Source organism: Acromyrmex echinatior, chromosome 14, assembly GCF_024713525.1.
Source record: "Acromyrmex echinatior isolate Ae372 chromosome 14, ASM2471352v2, whole genome shotgun sequence".
Lineage (NCBI taxonomy): Eukaryota > Metazoa > Arthropoda > Insecta > Hymenoptera > Formicidae > Acromyrmex > Acromyrmex echinatior.
Window position 1 is genome coordinate 10918010 of NC_141865.1, and position 16387 is coordinate 10934396.

Here is a 16387-nt window from a genome sequence, read left to right on the forward strand (position 1 = left end):
TAACGAGCAATTTATTCAAAGCAAGTAGAGACCAGAGCAAACTTGAATGCATGGAAAAAATCTCGAGGGTCTTCGTTTAGATGCAGGACAGCAAGTTACGAGGAAATACGAGGGACTTCCCGATCCAACTTTTACAACACGAGTACTATCTACTCCACGTCTTGTTACGATTTCATTGGATCTCGATGAGAGGACGCACTCGAAAGTCGAAACTCGACCAATCATTTTGGAAGAAGAAATTGGAGTCTCCATCTGCTGCCGTTCAACAACTTCGTTCTAAAAAATTGTATTAGATACTGAGTCATATTGACCTGCATGTCTGTTATCGTTTGTTGTAATCAAAAAGTTGTAATCAAAAGTGGAAACATATTTATTTTATTGAAAGAACGACATTGAATGAATGAGATTTGGCAAAGCAAAATAGTGAAATCTTGAGAGAAGAGAGAGTGTGTGTTTTATAGTAGAAATTTGTTATTGTAAATTATGTACATGCCGAGCAAGTGTTCATCGTCTTCGTATCACGTTTTGAGAGCTATGACTGATATTCTGAATGCAACTACTAGCTTAACAAATGTGGTGTGACATGCATATCCATGACTTCGCGACATTTCTGTTTACGAGGACATATAACTCGTGTAAATTCTCATTCGACGCCGTGCATCGCAGCATCAGCTGAACTTTCAATCCGCCTGTTTCCACGAAAAATAAATCAAATGATAAAAAATTAGCACTTATAATACGATTACAGAGCTTGAAACCTGTTGCGTATAAAGTATAGTCAGTATTATTCAACATTCGAGAACGAATAAATGCAGATATAATACGGATATTTTTTGCGATGAGAGAGAAGTCATATTTTTAATTTTCATCTTTTTTATTTTTTATTTTTTTTTAAATATATTATGTTATAAATTTAACAATAAAATTACAATAAAATGTAATTAATTTATAAGACAATATAATCTTGATTTTATGGCTTGATTCTGATTTAACTCAATTTTGTTGCAACATAATCTATTGAGATTTTCATTGAATTGATAAGTTTAAGATGTTACGCTGGCATGGAATAGCTGGTAGTAGTTTTCAAAGATTTAGAGCAACAAAATCGAGTTGATCAAATTAGCAAGTAAGAAAATCGGAAATAATTTATATATTCCATTCTATCGTTATACAGATTATAATTTTAAAAGTAATACTTCTTTTATTTACGTTGCAGTGTGTATTAATGATTAGAGTTGTCGATATCGAATAGAAATATCCATTATGAATATATTTATTATCAATTAAAAAACTATTTATATTTAACCTAAATGAATAAGCATTATATCGAATATATGAATAATAAATATCATCATAAATAGATTTTGTTTGGACTAATCAAATTCGATATATTCGATAATGCTTATTCATTTAGGATAAATATAAATAGTTTTTGCATTGATGAATATATTCATAGTAAATATTTCTATTCGATATCGATTTATTAAGAATTAAACCTTTAAATATTATTATAAACTACTTCGTTTAATATTATTTTTACTATAATATTATGGTACCTCTTTAAAAAATACAAAACTTTTTAGATATTCAATATAGACGATAATATAATGTACAATCAAATATTGTGCAATAATATGATTGTCTAGAGAACGCTTTATTCTTAAAAATCTCGTATCTTTTAGTGTCTCGAATCTGTCGGAGGTGAATATCGCATGCTACGATGGATGATCGTCCCCGTCCGTCTATTTATCTTTTATTTCGTCGCTATAAAGATTTCAAAAGTGGTGCTCGAAGCTCGCTCGCTTTTACATCGCCGCTAGTTTTTCTCCTCGAAAAGTGCACGTACCGAAGTGGCCGATGAACCATTCCCATCAGATAATTTATGCTTCGTGATCTCGCGTCTTTTATTCCGTCGGAAGTGATTATCGCGTGCTAATGAGGATTGAAAGTTTTGAATCGAACAACGGATGATTGCTTCGGGTGTCCATTATTATATGTACGTAGAATATTCAGTATTACGAAATGCATCGCATTCAGCATATCGCGCGTCAGTCCGTAACATCCGTCGCTTGCCTGAAAACGCTTCATTTCCAGTTGTTCCCAGTTTTGATTGACATAAAGATCTAATTGAAATTTTAAAAGGAAGGGGAGTGATGCTCAAGCTTTGTATTTTGTCTACGACGCGATTTTTTTTCTTAAAAAGTGTTAAGATGTAGTGTTAACGACAGTAGTGTCGATGCTGTCGTTGAATAGCTTTTTTACTGTGTAACATAAAATCTACGCAATGATAAGGTAACAACATCGATACTGTCGTTAAAAAAGTTACGGAACAGGAACTTTAATGCAGTAATTATGATTTTCACCAATGCTGCAATGTATAGACTAACTTTAATCTCAGTTCAACTTACTCTTCATCTTTTTCTAATTCTGAGGTCCAGGGTTTCACTAATATAAAATTAATCTCGTTTCAATTTAATGTTTATTTTTTTCTAATTCTTAAAATTAGAAAAAAAATAGGAAGTTAAACCGAGATTAAAGTTGAATTTACATTGGTGAAACCGAGCTTTAGAAAAGATGGAGATTAAGGTCTCGGTTGAACCGAGATTAATCTATATTTGAAAACGGGCATTAGCCTCGAGTACGAATTTCTTTTTACTTTTCATGATTTCTTGTCTTTTTATCCGTTGAAAATGAATATCGTGAACAAACGAGTCGGGAATGTCGAATTGTGTAATAGTCGATTGCCCCATCCGTTTGCTATATATCTACACAGAAAGAAAGAAAGACATACCCGGAAGTTGAAAGGAATGAGGTGATGGCGACCCATCGGTCGATGAGTGAGTTACTTGTTGCATCGGTTTACCGCTCGACCTCGATTATGGCATTTATGTTTTTAAGTTGTAAAATATTCTTAATTCTCCGTTCAGTTCAAATTTTTTTTATTGTTCTAATATATGCTTTTAAAAAATGTGGAAAAATTTAGAGTTACCTTTCAGTATTTTTATTACATATTACACCAAACTCTTTTATTACTTCACTAAATAGTTTTTTAAACAAATATTATAGGAAAGAGAATCGGACTTCAATCTCCATTTTGAAGAAATTTGAGTGAGATTTCATTTGTACCAAAAAAGATCCACATTGCAGATGGAGCTATCATTCTTATGGAATTTCTATATTTCGTAATATCATCGCATTTTATACCAGGGACTTGGACCGAAAAATTTCGATCCGAGGCTAAATCCAGATCTATTGGTTCCAGTTCTTTTACCGTAACGATTATCAGGACTGTTTGGATTTCAATGCTTTTCGATCATGTGTGCAAACGAAGAACGATATCAGATATATTAACCGATGTTTATTAAACTGACACAGTCACTATAGCACAATTGAATAAAAAACAAAATATAAATTTAGTGCTTTTTTGTTACTAATTTGTTACCTTTTATTCGTAATTTTATTGCTTTAACGACTAAAGCAATAAAATTGCAAATAAAGTAACAAAAAAAGCACTAAATTTATATGTACGTTTTATTGAATTGTACCGAAATGACTGTAATACACAAGCTTTCATTATTACTTTACAAACTTATATTTATACATTTATGCGTTGAGTCCGTATTTTAAATAGTGAGATAGAATTAAAGTCAAATAAAATTATTTTATTTGAAGTACCGAGCTTTAATTAAATGCGAGAAATGTTATTCGTTTCCTGATGATTGATGTTGCATGAATACTGTCCTTACATCGATCATAATTCATCTCCGATAATTAAGATGTCAGCTGTGTTTCACGCTACAGTTGACACATACTCTGGTTTTCGCATCAATTGTCAAATTAGTGATCCTGTTAGTTCGTAATGAATATCATTAATTGCACCTGTATGACGGACGAGTCACAATTGGGCCATAATGTCCCTTTATTCATAAATAATTTACATAATATAATATAATTTTATTCCCTTCATTTTATTAATAAATGAGAGCGACAATTGCGAGCGACAACAACTTGACACATTAAGTCCACACAAAAATTGCAAAGCTTTTCTGTCAAATGAAAATAAGAACACAATCACATAATCGCTGCAAATATTCTATACAATACATCACTGTTTAAATTTAAAATTGAGAAATGAAAAACACGAGAACGTCCACTACTACAAATATCTACTGCAAAACGGATTGTGGGTTAAATCCCATATAACATTTTTCATGTCATAACAGCTTTGCGGTTCAACAATGCGGAACTGTGTAACATCGTTGAAAGAGAGAAAGAAACATATGTTGACGCGCGAATCTGACAACCAGAATGACGCGCGGACGCTTCATGATAAATTACTATTATCTCGTGAGATAGAGAGGATCAATGATGAGAAAAAGCGGCATCGACACAGTGACGAATGGAAATGGATTCTTGAAGTGTTCGCGCAAATTCTAACATAAAATACGCGGACGACGCGCGATTTACGTACCTTACGTCGGTGAGACTAAGTTAAAAAGATCTCTCAGCGTTGGTACGAGACCTGGTTGGACAATTTCCAACTTACCTTTTCCGTAGTACCGAGTTTATGCACGCGGTCTGCGAACATTTTCCGCGGGACGAGTCATCGCAAAAATCGACATTGACCAAATATACGACCTGAATTCTTATACAAGTCCGTCGATGTATTTATTACATCAACAGAAATGTATCTCAAACGTGTATTTTTGTGTAGAGAAACTTTTACGAGCTAATATCTCCGAGATTCGGAATATGTAAGCATTCGACAAATGTTTGCAATACAAGATGCGTAAAATTTCGTTATCATTATTAGTTAACGAATTAGTGTAAATTAGTGAATTCTGCTGCAAAAAATAAATATATGATAAAATTTATATGATAAAAAAGAGGACGAGAAAACGAATAAATAAATTTTTATTTAGCTTTCTCATCTATTCGTAATATAAATATAATAAACATTTAAAATACAAAAATTTAATTTTTATTAATTAATATCTAGTTTTTTAACATTTGCAACACATGTCTGTTGTTTTCCAGCATGTCTCTTCTTCATATCCTTTTCTTTATTACTCTCAGTTGTGAAAATTTTTCAGTTTTTTAATCAGGACACGTCAACGATTCTCAGTTTCTATTATTCTTATGCTTACTTATATTCTTGATGGTTAGAAATAAAGCTTAACACAAGACTTACACGCCATAATCTGATGTTTTATTACTTTTCACAGGACGAGCATCGATTCATTGTCCGTATCGATCATTATTAATCGAGAACGGAGAGCAATAAGTGCTGACTATGGGCGCCAGTAGAATTACTTTCAAGAGGGTGCACTCAAAAGAATTCAAACTTTTGAAGCTTTTCTACTGAAAATGTACAAACGAAAACTCAAAATGTGCATACATATGCAAACAATGAACTACCAAATGATCTATAGAAATTTAATTTAACTTTTTTTAAATGTTGGGTGGTTAACTTTACAACGATAATATGACAAACAAAATTTGAGCAGCAACTAATAAAAACGAATACTACAATAGTTTTTGTTTCAACATTGATTCTAAAATGGATTTCTCAAAGTCTTATTACAAATGTTAATATTAATATTTGCATTGAGCTTCTTGTTTAATTGGAAAAGTTATTCTATATTATGCGACTTCTTTTTTTTATAGATTTTTTTCTTTTCCACTTATTTCATAAGCCAGGGATGCAAGCGCACCTTTTTGTATTCTCCTTCATGGTACTGATGAACATATCAGCACACATCAATACCTGTACTCACCTTTAATGTCTACCTGTCGTACGAGACTTCAATGCTCCATATAGAGAATACATTTCTCACGTTCGCGGATCAGTATATCCCGATTAGATAACACTCATCGCTAATCTCAGTTTATGCCACTAAGACTTCAATGGATATCCCGGTTAGATAACATTCATGGCTAATCTCGGTCTATGCCACTATGACTTCAGGAAGCTGCAAAAGTAATTTTTTAGTTGTTAAATAATAAAGGTAATAAAAAGTTTTAAAATCATAGTGACCTAGATCGAGATTAGTTATTTAATTAGGACCAGGGCTGGGCAAAATACATTGTATTTTGTATTCGTAATACAAAATACAAAATACTGCCAATCTTAATAATTACTCTAAATGGACTGCATTATTGTAGTTTTAGAGTAGTTACTAAGAATTAATACAAAATACATGTATTTTGCTCAGCCTTGATTAGAACATGCTGATCTGTGAATGTGTGTGAGAAGTGTATATTCTGAACATGGGACATTGATGTACGAAGGCAATAAAAAATTAGGGTTAAACTTCTTTTACATCCAAAATGTGTAATTGATCTTGGACTATTTGAAAAATTTACAATTGAAAGCAATAAAGAAGACAAAGCACCGATGAAAAACAGTAGAGATAAAAGTAAATAAAGATCATTTATTTCTTCTCTTTCATTCTCGTCGCTACAGTATTTGACACCTCTTGATTTCGCGCCTTCTCTTAAAGAGAAAGAGAGATTTATATTGGTGCGATTAATTATCGGAATACTCTCTTCCTAAACTTTCTCCGAGTTTAGTCCCTTGTATTCCGAAACAATAAATGTCGCTCGTCCCTGTTTAATGACTTGCTCCCTTTCTTGTTTTAACAAACAGCTCCCACGGGACGTCGTGTCTGTACTGCTCTATTTTCCATGTGTGCTTTTAAAATAAACTACGAATGATCATTTTGCGCCAGGTTTTACCGCTATTGAAATGTCAGGTGGAATATTCAGCACACGTGAATGAATTTATGACGTTTTTTATTAACCTTCGTATTTTTTTTTTTGCCTATTCGTCTCGTAATTTTTGTCAGCCATTGATTCTGGAATAGAATAATAAAACTTAAATACTTTTCATATATGTTTACAAGAATTATCTGCGTCGAGAAATAAAAACCTCTACAGAACTTAATATATTCTTCAGTTCATTCAATTTCAATTTTTATTAACTAACACAATTTCCGCTGTGATTATCTTTCACCCTTATTTTATTAGATTTGAGTAACCTACGCGAAACAAAATTTTTTTAAATCACTTTTCGACGATCTTTGTAAAAAGAGTCAGTGTTTCGAAAAAACCCTTGTAACCCTTGTATGGATTCATATCTTCATGAAATTTCACGTTTTAACAGTGCACGATCGTGATATTGTTTACCAATCCAGACATAATAATAATAGCTTTATTAAATGCTATGCGGTTAAATTGAAAGCAACACGTACATGACAAAACACCAAAAGCATACAATAGGCGTGGCTGCAGTTGGAGGGCTGATTTACCTAACCTGAATGACTAATTGAAAAACGATAAACATATAAAAGTAGTACAGTTTACTGAATGTGAGCATTCGCATATATTAATAAAGTATTAAACAAAGCGCAGATTATTACTTTGTAACAGTACATAACTTTTCTATCGTAAAATCAATATGTTTATCGAAAGAATTTTCAAGAAGATATTAGAGCGTCAAATGTAATATTTTGTGTTAGCCATCGTCCGATCGTTCTTCGAGAAGTGATAGAAAACTACTTTTATCGTATACGGAACACTTCTTCGGGCATACCATTCTCCTATCTGCACGACCGGAAGTCTCGGAAGAATACTTTTATATCCTTCGTTCGGTATATATCTGCTTCGAATAAGCCTTTTAGAAACGGCAGACAATAAATGTCTACCTAGTCTACCTAGTCTTCGGAGATCGTCGATGTATCGATATTCTGAAAATACAATCCGCCCCGTCCACCAATAGTTCCGTACGATATCAATGTTTGCAATGCGTTTATATACGTACGTGTATTTTACGTGTGAGTCACTACGACAGTATGAGAGTGCGCCTAAGTTCACTATCGACCAGAGGCTTTGAGAGTCGAACTGGTTCATGAATGGGGTGTAACCGAGACAATAGTCGGACGAGACGTTTTGTGCTGCGTATTCTTGCCGAGAGGCCGGACGTGTAAGACAATGATACATGGAAGTAGCGAGAGAAGACGGCGAAGAATAGGAACGAGAGTTGGGCCGTGAATTTCCGGAGATCGATGCGCTGACCTAGCAGGTGCGCCTAGCAGGGGTTGCTGTTCAGATATCTTTCTCTCTTTGGATGCTGCTCATTTGTACCGTCTCATTTCCATCGCTTTATTCACATCATGAAATCGCTGACGCTGTAGCACTTATAATGGGACGCTCGTGATGAGCCAAGGCCGACCGATAAACCACTGTCGGTTAGGCGAAATCTGTTCCGCGGTTAGACACTACGGAAGAAACAATCGGTATAATGAAATCACCCGCTGGCCGGTCGCCAAATCAGTTGAAACACGACTCGTATTTGTCTCGCTCTCCATGAGAGAGATCACATATGGTTTCGTGGTTAACAATTTGCATGAATTATGCAGGGTTGGGAAATATCGCGTTACTTGTAACACCGTTATCATTTGTGTTATTTTTTTCGATAATAATTATTACTTTTTTTATTTGTAATAATAGTCGTTACATTTTTATTTTATAGTAACGATAACGAATTCAGTCATTTTTTTTGTCGTTACTTTGATTCTTTATTATCTTTATAACTATTCAATAAATTGCATTATTTTTATAATTGGCTAGAAATATTTTATAATAGAAATTTAAATATTAAAAAATGTTTTATACTTCATAATTTAGGCTGCATTAGGTAATCACTGTAATACTAAAAATCTGTAGAATATATATGTATATATATATATATGTATATGTGATGTAAATTATAAATTTTCAATATTGGCAATATGAATATTGAAATGCACTTTGAATAAGGCCATTAATGCTTAAAAATATTGTTTAATAAAAATTTTTAATAAAATCTGCGTTTGTAAATTACAAACTAATTTTCTAAAAATAAGCATATATTAAAAAATAAAAATATTAATATAAATAATTATCAAAGATTTATTTTCATAAGTTTAATAAAAATAAGTTTACTGTATAGAGAGATTTTTTAGCTAAGAATTTTAATTTTTAATATTGATTATTATAATTAATATTGATTATTAAATAATGTAACTTTTAAATCTAATATCTTACTTTTTTATTTATTTTTTTATTTAATGTTACAACAAAGTAACGAAAATAAATAACAAGTTATTATTTTCCAAGGCACGATAATAATAACGCGTTTTAATTTAAAATAATTTCAATAACGAGTAACGATAACGAGTATTTTTTTTACAAAAGTAATGATAAAAAATAACGGTAATCATTTTTATAAAGTTTCCTAAAGTTCTGGAATTATATAATTTAAATGTTTATTAGTTCTAAGCGGTAATAGAACGATACGAGAAAAAACACAAGTTAATTATTCAATTATTAAAGTTATTACATAAAAATTTTATTTTATGATAAAAGTTTGTTAATATAAACGTTACCATAAAAATTTAAGTGTAAATATGTAACTAGTTGTCCGCTTTTTCCGCGATATCGTAATTAATTTGCGTTGGAATTATAAAATGGAAAACGTGTCAATGCTTGTAATTCCTCTGATATAGGATCGGCGATTGAAAGAGTGGCAGGAAATATAAAAATCCGACACGACACGACAGGCGATTGCGAGTGGTTATTTTATTGGCTTTTTACATCCTTATTAGTCGGTAATGAACGAAGCGGAACAATGGTTCGATCGTTCTATTCAAAAAGACCGTTCTTTCCACCTCGTCTCTATATCTCTCCGGTTTTCTCTAAATGAGTTTTTTATGAGACAATTTCTTCGAGCGAAATTGTTTTGCGATCGTATCCCAAACGTCAATAAGACAAGAACAGAGAACGATAACAATGTGATTTTAAATCTATCAATCAATGTGTGCCACCATCTATGATAGATGTCATGGGAAAACGCCTGTGGGGAGATTCGTATAAAGGGCAAATATACAATTTTTCTCTTATTATAGAAAATAGCCTTTGCTTTTTATTTTTCTATTTTCCTCTTTATTCCATTGATGAAACCGATAATAATACTTTATTTTACGCGGTCTTATCATCATTTACAGATGATATATGAAATGCGTGTCTAGAAAGAAAGAGAACGGTGGAAAGGCTTAAAACACCAAATATGACTGACACAGACAGTTGTTGTTCCGCATCCGTGAATATCTCGATACAAAAGGACATCACTTCTATTTTTACCCAGCGATTCTCATCGCACGGTTGCATTTCGTGCCATTGTCTCGTTCTCGTTTTGTTTCAATATGCGCCTTTCATCGTCCATTATCGCGCACAGATAGTGTACCGTCTGTCAAAAGAAACCGGAGAGAGAGTATCTTATCGATGACGGTGCCAATTGCCGTAACAGATGCTTTTTTTATCCGGACTTTCGTTGCGAATTGTGAACTATCGGGTCGCTGTTATGTATAGGTGTGTGTGTGTGTGTATATATATATATATATATATATATATATGTGTGTACTCTAAAAGAGTTTAAGAAGTAATTCCTTGCACAAATTTGAGAAAACTTCGTACAACCATATAGCCGAAACAGCTTAGTTTCAAAAATTCAAGGTGTCAAAGTCACTCGAGTTATTTTGATGAAACTTTAAACTATAAAATTTTATCAAAATAACTCGAGTAGTTTTTGAAATGTTTGGAAAAAATAAAATTTTCCCTTCAACTTTACATATTTAAAAGCCGTTTCGGATATATGATTGTACGAAGTTTTTGTCTTAGGAAATTTTGTATTAGGAATCATCCCTTATTTTAAAATACTTAGTATCCATCATGTATATACAGGCATTTGAATATAGAGGCAATTTTTATTCGTTGAAAGTATCATGCAGCACGTGGACGAAAATATCCATTCAATCTTTATTATTTATTTCGATCGTTTTCATAAATTGCGCGGAAAAAATTTCATTATCAGGGGTTCATTTGGTCTGTATTGCTCTTTTATCTTTATTGCGTTTTTAGTCATTTGCGAAAGCCCCTAATATAGATAATCACTCATACAAATCTCTTGTGATATTGATGTCCTAAGAGAATACCGAAAAAGGCTAAATACAAATTTGTATATCCCTTTTTTATTCTTTTCTTAATTCATTTCGAAGCCTCAGTCGAGCCGATAGATTATAGAAATAATATATTGACATATAAAATTGAATTTGAAAGTAATGAATATTTATTATTGAAAAACGCTTTAACGTGGTAATCTTGATGTTTAAGAAGATATTTATAAGATCTTTGTAAGATTTAATTTTATCTTACAAATGTCATACGTTAGGATGTATGTTGAAGCTGCAATTTGTAAAATGAAAAATATCTTATGACGATTTTATTTAAGCTCAACATGAAATTTTTCCGATACATTCGTTTATAAAACGATATAATCAAAGAGAATATTCTATCATACAAAATTGAAGTTGGCGAAATTATGTCAATCGTTCAGGATTTACACTATAACTGGGGTCTGCGGGATAACACGAATTTTGATATTTTCAAGATGATGCGCGATCCCTTGCCCAGCAAGAGTGTCGACCATATGATTTCATTGGATAAAATCTCCTTTTTCATCTCTTCTCAATAAAATTATATTATTACTGCGAGAAGCTTTAAGTGAAACGTTCATGAAAATGTAGAGCGAGAAATATCTTTGTGCGAACGAGAGGCACTTCAATATCATTTTATATATTATACCACCAGCGTTTCGTCTAGAAAAACTCTGATAAGACTCAAATCTGCGAAATCGTATTCACGGTCGATTTACAATTTGACGAGATTTTGCGAAAGACTCCTTGATGCTCATACCAATCTATGGTGTAATTCTTGAAGGGATCTGAAAGACCCTTCGTGGATCGTGGTTACTCTAAATGGTAGATTTTACCATTCAGCCTACATATATATGTGAAAAGGCGAGCTATTAACAATAAGTCTAAAGATTAAAATTTAAAACGCGATCAGATTCGAGATATAAAAATGTTCTCTCTCTCTCTCTCTCTCTCTCTCTCTCTCTCTCTCTCTCTCTTTTCTTCCTCTTCTTCCTTGCAATAAAGAAAATAATCAGCACTTTAAGTCGCTGGATTAAGATATTTCGTCGGGATGAAGCTTGAAGAAGCAACATATAATACTAGGATTTAAATGATACCAATGGAAAATTGCATTTCTCATAAAATTTCTCGAGTGCAACTTTCCCTTATTATACAAGAAGACGTGGAATACAATTTCTCATTTTACTGTTTCTGACATATGTACTATTTATATTAATTATCTGTTAAAAGGTAAAATCTTTTTTAATGAATAAAGCAGTGTAGTATAAAAGAATTGTTATAAAATGTTTTCTATTATATTTCTATTATATCTTATTTATTATATTATTTTCCTATTATATTTCTTTTATATTTCTCACTGAATAGTGACGAATTAAAATTTCAGACAAAAATTCTAAATTCTAGAGGTAGTTATAAAAAATTATTATGGAAAATTGTTGGTAAATTCTATAACGCGTTTTATTTCTATAGATTCCATTAAATAGTGAATTAATAAAATTCCAGACAATAAAAATTTTAAATTTTAGAAAGATTTATAAAAAAAGCATTATAGAAAATTGCTTCAAATTTTATAACGTGTTATTTTACATTTTTATTTAAAACGAAAATAGCAAGAATTTTGCCATGATTGAATGTAAGGTGCATTTTTATGCTACGTTCTTCCATCAATTTGTCTTGTATCGCAGCCAGCACCGGCATCACATTCTTTAAATTGGAAATATTATACGGCTATATATTTATATATTTGTATTACATACGTATAATACAAAATAGAGCATCTATCGATATTTAATATCGATAATTCAATAGGTACCATTTGTGAAAATTTTTTCTTTTAAATTTATGTGGTAAATTTTTATTCTTTTCACGAAATAAAAAAATTTAATATTATGTATATATGTACTATGTACATACTGTAGTATTATATCGCGTTACATATTCACACAAATATTTGCATTACATTTACAGAATAATTGGATAATTGATGGAAAGCTGTAGTTGGTATTAAACACAACGCGTTCTATAAACAAATGTAATTGACATAAACAATAGCCAGCATCACGTAATAATTAATACTGAGAATGTCACATGTCAGATTCCATAGGGTTTCAAATTTATGGTGTTTCAAATATACCATTATTGCCAGAATGATTACAATACAAACAACTCAGTAATTTTGATAATATTAATATTAGTTAAGACTAATGTGCACTATAATAAAAATTGCACACATGAAATTATATAATTACTACATTTAAATTGCAAGAGTCCTTAAGATATACAATGAATTTTCGTACATTTGAATAGTTATGCGTAAAAAGTTATGCGTATCAAGATTTATTAATATAAAGCAAGATTTATTTATAAATAAACTTCCAATAAAATTTGAATAAAAATATTATAAACTTATTCTTCAATTAAAATTACGTTACTAGTAAATAAATGATAATAAGTAAATAGATAAGTAAGAAAAGAAGAGAAAATTAAGAGTGTTTGAGAGATTAAATAAAAAATAATATGAAGTGAGATAATATGAAATTTTGCTTACAAAATCAATTTCGGGACGGAATTTGTACATTTCAATCTAGATAAAATTGATATCTGTTAGAGTACATCCGTCTTTGATGTTAAAACGGATTCGACTCGATACTCATCGGCTGCCTATAAGGTGGAATATAAGAGAGGCTCCAGAGATTGCATAGCAAGAGGATTTTCTATCGGTTCTGAGTAATAGAAGAGAGAGATGGATGAAACGAGATGGACTAAACGGGACTTACGGAAAGTATTAAAAAACTAAAAACGAAGCGGTCACGCGTAATTATCCTCAATTTTTCAAATTGGAGAGGAAATCTCGCTACGTTCAAAACGAGCTTTGGCGCCTAGATTTTCTTTGATTGAATTCCACGCCGCTGACTTTTCTGGATTCTGCGTCACTTATAGAACGTCGGCGATGTGAACTCCAAATCCGTCACCTGCACGCTCGAAAAAAGTTTCTCTCGTGCATATTTCAACGGTGACAAAAGTTTCGTATTTTTATATTTACTGGTGAAAATTTGCGATACCGCAATTTACCGATAGAATTTTATGCTGCTATTTGAAATTATTAAATAAATAAATTATTTCTTAACGCGATCAATCGAATGCTTAGTAATGTTACTTCGTAATGTTAGCACACAATAGTTTAAACAATAATAATTCATCGGATACTATTACACATTCTTGCTTTATAAAGCGGACGGAATAAAACATTTGATTAATCGCGGTTTGAAATAGAATACGGTAATAAATTCTTATGTAATTAAAATCTCGGAGAAAGCGTGAAACTTTGTGAGAAGTCCTATTTCTATCACTTTCATCAATTACCATTATACGATCGCCATCAGCATCGTTGTCTTCATCGTTGTATTCAAAGTAGCTACAACGATGAAGAAAGGGTGAGCTCTAAAGAAATAGTATAAGAACACAGGTCACCCGTGTACCATTACTTCGTAAATTTTGCCCCTTTCAGAAGTTGGAGCCCTATAATACTCCAAGTAGTTATACGCTGCACCCTCGATATCATTGTTGCCATTAGGTGGCTAATGAGAATTTACAATCGAACTAGTTCAGAATTTACTGAACTTTAGCCACCTGTAATTATCGCTTCACCAAACATTAATATTTTGTTAATTAAATCATTCCCAATAAAATCTAAAAAAAAGAAGAGTTTTATTGAAAGGCGAATTGAGTGGCATCTTCTATCATGTGCATTGTTTTTCTATTTAATACATATTTTTGAAATGAAAACTAATCATGGACTGCATTTTTTATGACATTTCTTTAATTTACAGAATAACGTGTTATTAAACACTTTATTATCGATCTTTGCTCCCATTGTAAGCATCGAGATCGATTCTCAACGATTTCCTTCACGCAACACAAAATCGTTCTTTCAAGTTTTAATTAATCTATTTCTACGGAAACCATTAACTCCCGTGGCCGCGTAACTGGCGCGATTGCACTACGGATTTGCGATCTGAATGCGAAAGTATCGCAGAACGTGCTGCGATTCCGCATGCCGGGACGTGGTCTCGATTAGTTTCTAGTCGACAATTTGCGACCGACACGGCGAGAAATTCCGATTATCGCGCAGAGTAGACCATTTTGTATGCCGCGAGGTTCACGAAGTAGTCGGGAGAGAGATCTTTCATCGCGGTGTGCCGGTAGATTTTAAGGATGCACGTTGAGTATAATGAACGTTCCGGTTCTCATCGCGAGACGGGGGCCGAAGGCTGTACGACGACTGCCGGCACAGAACATATATAATGACTGCCAGCAATTAATCAACGTTCCTTGCCTTTCCTCGCGAAATGGTACAGAGAAACCTGAGAAATTTATCCATTCGTGGCTATGAAGTCGCTCCGATCAAACGTGCGCAAGATAACGATTTCAAGCGCGAGATAACTCTCTCGTTTGCACAGATCTGACTGAACATATGTCAATAATTCGGTTCTGAATTAATCCGTCATAGAAGACGAATAGATATCAAGAATCATAAGACGAGATAGAATGTTTTCGTGCTCCGACAGGAATAAATTTTAATATTTTTGACTTTTGAGATGTTAAAAAAAATATTAGGAAATTGGGACAAATGAGAATACGACGTGTAATTAATAAAAATTAAACATAAATATATTTAGCTGTTATTATTAAGAATCATTATAATTATCCTTATAATTCTTATATTCTTATTCATATTTTTATTTAAATATTAATGTTCTTTGTGATAACATTAGGTACACGTTGACGATAACCGAAAGTTTTGTAGATATTTTCTCTCGGATGCGAGTGTGCAGTTCAGACAAATAAATTTCGATGCTTCATTATTATGTAGCTCGCGACGAACTCGTTGAAACGGAAAGCAACGTGGCATACATTTGAATAATGGCAATACGATGATATGGGTACGCTTTGGAGTAAAGAAGCGAGCAACACCCGTTGAAATATTAATTCTCGAGAAAGTCACAGCACGGATATATATATAGACGGATATATTATTTTTTTATCGACCGCAGATTCGGTGACAGTTGGCATGGTGTGTTGACTTTGGAATAAATTTTGTCTGATTTTTTTCCAATATTGAATACAGTGCGCTCTAGCCGAGTGTGGTGTACGGGAATTTCAAATATAGGCGAATTTAATGTCGTGCCTAAACTTGATCGCATATAATATATACATCCTTGGGGAACAGAATCAAACAGGTATTTCTGCATGTATGTGTGCGTTGCGGATGTGCACTCATGCGCGTGCACTTCGGGTTCCTATCAAAGTCGCGAATCGATTGTAACGGAATTTCAACGAAAATTCATGCGTAC

At 32.5% G+C, this 16387-nt stretch overlaps 1 protein-coding gene across 2 annotated transcripts in view; it reads right to left on the bottom strand.

The window, feature by feature from the left end:
* GABA-B-R3 (gamma-aminobutyric acid type B receptor subunit 3) overlaps window positions 1-16387 on the bottom strand; it is an 80887-nt gene that overhangs the window by 44287 nt on the left and 20213 nt on the right. The gene's annotated exons all lie outside the window — the stretch shown is intronic.